The following is a 6,021-nucleotide window of genomic DNA, read 5'->3' as shown; positions in this document are numbered from 1 at the left end:
GAAGTCTCCAACTAAAGTGTTTTCTGCAGACCACATTTCACGGTCAGCTAAACATGCAACACCAATAGGACCTGAGGAACCATTTAACCAATTCCAGGATGCCCTTTTGATGCTGAAAACCCACTGCATGAAAGTATGAATCAAAGGCGTATAAAGTTTTGGGTGATTAGGCTGGGGACTTGAAGAGCTACGGGTTTCATAGACCCATATGAGCCTCCCCAAAGAGAGGGAACAGAGATATAAGGCAGCTTATGTCTAATGCAGAAAGACCAGTGAACAATCTGTTTTGGAAAACAAGGGCAGAGCAGCATCAGCAGCCAACCACCTTCTTCCTCTGTGGACTCTCCTTGGCCACCAAGCCAGCCTGAGGCAGTATTTCTGTATATCAGCCATGCTTCCCACAGCTGCATTTCCCTACAAAATGCATAGATTTGTGCACACTGGGTTACAATAGGCACCTCTGTACTCTTCACTGTGTGTCTACAGGTCCCATGAACCTCTCAATCATGGAAAATGGTTTTAAATGTGAGGAGCTGGTACCACATGCCAGTGTTGTCAGTTCGGCAGTGACTGCTTAGGTTGTGCTGGGTATTTAAGATCAAATATGAATAGGCTGAATTAGGGTTTGCTAGGCTGAGTGTCTAGAGTAGCTTGAGGTTATGCCTAAAGCGTTGCTTGCGAGGGAAAAAAGGGTGCTCAGCATGTGAGTAAGTGTTCTCTCTGTTGGACATTCAGAAGTGAAAATCTCTTCCTTCAGAATCCAGTTAGTGGCTCCAGTTAATAAAGAACAAATGGCCAGAGTACCCATGCTTATATGTGACTAAGAGATTAGAGATAGGATAGCCCAGTAGGGTCAAACATGCTCCTGCGCATGCTTTTGTTCCACTCTGTGCTGTACATAGTGGTATAAATTTAAAGCAATCATTTCTCATGTCAGAAATCAAAAAGGACACAAAGAAAGGGAGCACTGGAAAAAAGTCAAACTGTGCTATAACCAACCAACTGTGCTGAAGCAGAGTAAAAGTCTCTTTTGCAGTAAGATTAGAAGCAAAGCAGAGCTGCTGTTGTAATACAATGGCTTTGTGGAGAGCATTGACACAGCCAACAGATGAATATTTTGCTGTGGTGCTCAGGAATAAGTAGGGTCAGAAAATCTAAAATAACTGGGAATGGTCGCAGTGGAAGCCAGTCACACAGAAGGGAAGAGCCTTATTCCATGCCATCCTTCCCCAGATACAGAGAAGTGTCCATAAACGTGGGACACTTTATAAGAATAACAAGAACTTCTCAGGAATCTTTCCAGTCGGTGACTCCACTGTCAAATTTGAGAACAGCAAACACAGTGTTATAGTTCAGAGAGAGGATTAAACCAAAATCACCCAGGTGAGTATGATCTGATCTCAGTACTATGCAAGGCTTTGAGAACAAACAGGTGAGCAAGAACACAGAAGAAAATGCATTGTGAGTTCTGTGCTGAATAGATTTCAACAGACCAACCTGATGAAATAGGATTTCTTAGTGAAGAGAAAGCATCAGTTATCATCAAACGCACTTCAGTAAAGAGCAGCTCAGCAGAAAAACAGACAGCAAAATGAACCAATGCTGCGAATGTCCTTGCCTCCACAGCTGAGCTAAGTTATACGTTTGACATCTCCTTGCTTCACAGCACAAGGTTCAGCTGACTGAGACATGCCAAGGACTTGGCTTCACATTTTCAACTGCAAAGAGCCAGAGGAGTCAGGAGGTCTCCCTTTCCTTTGCTGGCTCACTGTCTGAGTCATTCACTCTGTTGTCTTTCCCCCTTCTGGATGAACCAAGAGCAGTGGAAAAGGGAGGTCCTCTGGGCACCATAAGGCACAAAACCAAAATGTATCTTGGAAGAACTAAGTGAGGACTTCTGTCTGCTTGTATGAAAATTTATAATGGAAGTTTCACAGATAGCTCATAGTTATCTGAATCACTTGAAAGGCAATAGGATATGGGGTACGACAAGGCAGTTTCCTTACTGCATTTTTTCCCCCTCCAGAATGTGCCCAACATAATTTAATATAGGTGAAAAATCAGCAAAGACTATAATTATTTACCTTGCTGGATAATTTATCTCTTGTTTAGTTGCCAAGGTACCACCTTCTACAGCTGCATCCATTGCATGTCCCTTTCCTGGAGCACCTCATTAGCAGTATCATGAGTGTAATTCATATGGCAGTTACCATTGCTGTGAAGTAGAAATCCTTCATACCTGATACTATGAAGTAGGCGAGACCAAGTCTATGTTCATTGCTAAGCATACTGGGAAAGATTTGCAAAAACTGGTAATTGCAAGGTAACAAATAAGGGAAAATAAATCCAGATTTATATCATGATGATGGACTGTTCATTTCTTATTACCTATCTTGAAAATGTTTAATGTGCTGGGGGGCAGCCTGGGTAAACAGCACAAGGATCACAAAGGTCTCTTCAGGGAAAAGCTGGAAAGAAATAAGCCCCATGAAAACATCTGTGAAAGGTGACAGATCTGCTTGGGAACAAATGGCTCTAGAATTTCTGGGGGAAAAAAGGTAAATACATCAAGGGTAGATCATACCAATTCAAAAATACAGTAAAAAATACGTTTTGTGAAGAGACAGAAAAGATCCTTCCCCCCTCTCCTGGCATTTCTCCAGCTCTGCTGTTTCTCCTGTGGTGCAGAGTGCTTCAGCATCTCCCGGCACTGGTTTCTTTCGTGTGTCTGCAGACACATCCAAGCTCATCCTTTCTGATCCTTGTGCCTTAACTCAAAGGAGTAAATTATAGCTGTTGGTTTTGCATCCAGAAAAGAAATAATCCACACAAACACTGCAGCTCTTCATGCTGAGCCAACATTAGCAATGAGTGGTGGTGTTTGTTTGAATTCAAATGTGAATAGCTTGAACGAGGGATTCCCTGTTGAACATTTATAGAAGCATGCACATTCAATAGCTATAAAATAAACTCTGCAGCTGCAAAAAAACTGGTTGCTTGTCAAGAATGAAGATGCTTAGTGTAACAGTTTATTTTCTTTCAAAATTCAAGTAAATTGATTTATTGAGTTTAAAAGGTTGTGAATGGTCAATTGCAGGAATGACCTCCCTGTAGTGGTCATGGGAAGCAAGAAAAGACAAAGTAAAGAGCAAAGGAAAAAAACAAACAACCAAAGAATGAAGGAGGGGACTCGGGGGAGTATAAATGTAGTGGCAAATAGTTAGGAAGAAGAACAAAAAAGAGAGAAGAAATGGAGAAATCTGGAAAGGGGGAAAATGAGTGACAGATGAGAGACTAGGAAGTCTTTCTCCGGTTTACTCTTCAGAAATCTGAACATACATACAATATTTAAGGCCATTGGAGTCTCTATTCAAAATTGTCCCACTGCAGGCTGTCCAGGAAAAGACTCAGGCGTTTCCTGATTTTAACATTCTAGTTCTTTCTGTCCTCTATGGCTTCCTAGCTGCCATGTATCCTGGGTGGCCATGGATCAAGAGAGCAGCAATACTGTAGAAAATGATCATGTCTGAGACCAGGGAAGATCTTGGTGTGCAGGAACAAAGAACAATGCTCATCCAAAACGAAGATAGAGACATTGGTGCTTAGAGATGGACTCCTGGCAGGAGAAGCTTGAGGAAACCCATCTCCTAGGAGGTGTTGCTTGCTGGCTGGTGTGTGCAATGTCACCCCGACCCACTGGTCCTGCTCACAACGGCACCTGGCAGCCAGGTCCATGCTCCAGTGGCTTCTCCTCACAACTTGCCAGCCATGTTCAGCAACCCGGACACACGGGATAGCTCCCCCTTGTCCAGATCCGGCTGCCGGGACTCCACTGCCAGCACACAGAGCCACCAGGCTCAGCTTTGCTTGACCCAGTGCCAGCCGGGGCTGCCCACAGCAGAGCTGCTGCCCAGGGGTGAAGAAATTCAGTCTGGGCACCTTCCTGATAAGCCCTGGACACTGTCTGCCAGGCACAGACACAATGGACAATACCGGGAATAGATCCATCATGGGAATAGTTTTCAGGGTGCATCTGTCCCTGACTAGTGACAGTGAGGTTCCTCAAGGGTCCACCCCAAATGTTGTGCTCTGCAACATTTTCATCACATTCATTTGGTATTTTCTCTCAGTTTTGGTTTTCTTTTCAGTATTGATCATGGCCTAAAGGAAATGAAGGAAAAAATGGTTTATGAACAAGATTTAATAAATTTCCAGTTACCATGGTGATGGTAGAAGGACATGTTAGAAGGCTGTTCTGAGTTCTGAACTATCCAGGGTTTTCATTAACAAATTGCATAATGGAATAAAGACTGTTGTTTACTGCATTTGTAAGTAGGAGGCTGAAAGGGACTGCGGCATTTGGGGGGACACTTGGAGATTGGCATTTATTTTGCAAAAGACAGGAACAATTGGTGAAGGTGGAGTAAGCAATATCTGGCAATGCAGAGATTCTGCAGGAAAGGTATGGGGCTGCAGCGGGCAGCAAGGTGCACATAATGGTACAATGTCGTTCTGTTATGGAAAAGGCAGAAATCATTCTTTCTAAAAAACAAAGCAAACAACGGCTAATCACTTGTCAGGCACTTAAATTAATTCATTTATTGCTCCATACTGCTAGACTTTCAGGTAGCGTGGTGTTTACAGCTTAGGGCAACATACTTCAAGATGATGGTTGGGGAGAGCCTGGAGCTGAGATTGTTAAGAGACCAATAAAATATGATCAATAACAAAAGTCTGGTAGATTTGAGATGTTGGGGAGGGGAAGGGGGACCCATGATGCCCCACAAATCTGGAGTAAAGAGTACATGGGGAGGGAATAATATGTTCCCCATGACTAGGGAGGTTCCGAGTGAGAAACAGTGGCTTGAAACCGCAACAGTGAAGTTCAGTGTTGTTTATAGGATGGTGTTTCAAGTGGATGGAGAATGGTATCTTGAAGAAGGTGGAATGATATGGAGAAGACCAGTTATTGGTGGTATTCCTCAAGAGGTTTAACATTTCTGAGATGGGTGATTTATGATTGTAAGGAGCTGTGCCTTAGGGATGTGGAGAAGTGACTGAGGACTGCGGCATCTGTAAAGAAAGAGGCTAAACATGCACACACACTGCTTTCACAACTAGTTCTAGTTCCAGTTCTTTATTTGCTATAACATGGTAATATATAGCATACAGATACAGGTCTGAGCTATGAAGCCAAACAGAGACCACATCAGTCACAGAGACTGTCTGCAGTCACTATACATTCTGTTCTATAAACAATCATTCCCCAGGCTGTTTCCCAGCCTGACCTTGCACCCATGCACACAAATACTCCCTGGCTTGCTCAAGACCCAGGTGTCCCATGAGCAATTCTTCTTCTTCTTCTTCAATTATCCACATAGCGGGAACAGGACAGCTTGCAGTTCCCACAAGGGCATCTACAGTTCCCTGCATTTTTGGTGACAACACAGAATAAATCATTATGGTTGTGTTTTTGCTGGTAAACTGAATGGTACAAGGGCCCACTCTATGGTCCTGAGGCCAGTGGGCATAATTGGCCACATCCCTAGTGTTAAACTCCACTCTACTCTTCACCACTGCCCTGGCCAGCTTGTTCCAGTGCTTGACAACCCTTTCATTGAAGAAATCTTTCCTAATATGCAACTGAAACTTCCTCTCATACAACTTGAGGCCGTTTCCTCTCAACCTATGCTTGTTACCTGGGAGAAGAGACTGACCCCCACCTTACTGCAACCTCCTGTCAGGTAGTTGAAGAGAGCAATAAAGTTTCCACTGAGCCTCCTTTTCTCCAGGGTAAACAACCCTGGTTCCCTCAGCCGTTCCTCATAGGCCTTGTGCCCTAGACCCTTTACCAACTTTGTTGCTCCCTGTGTAGCAGGGACCCATCTAGCCAAGTGTCTTTAATCTGACAGTGGTGAAGATCTGATGCTTAGAAGAGTAGAAGAACATGGCAAACATGCAGTAGCATGTGTTCGGAAGTGCATCCAGTTCCAGCAGTCTGAGGTTTGGGTGTTGTTGAGT

Source organism: Pezoporus wallicus, unplaced genomic scaffold (assembly GCF_028554395.1).
Source record: "Pezoporus wallicus isolate ANWC-B61680 ecotype Strahan unplaced genomic scaffold, APGP_CSIRO_Pwel_v1 contig_6464, whole genome shotgun sequence".
In the NCBI taxonomy this organism is placed as follows: domain Eukaryota; kingdom Metazoa; phylum Chordata; class Aves; order Psittaciformes; family Psittacidae; genus Pezoporus; species Pezoporus wallicus.
Note: the sequence above shows the minus strand (reverse complement) of the source record.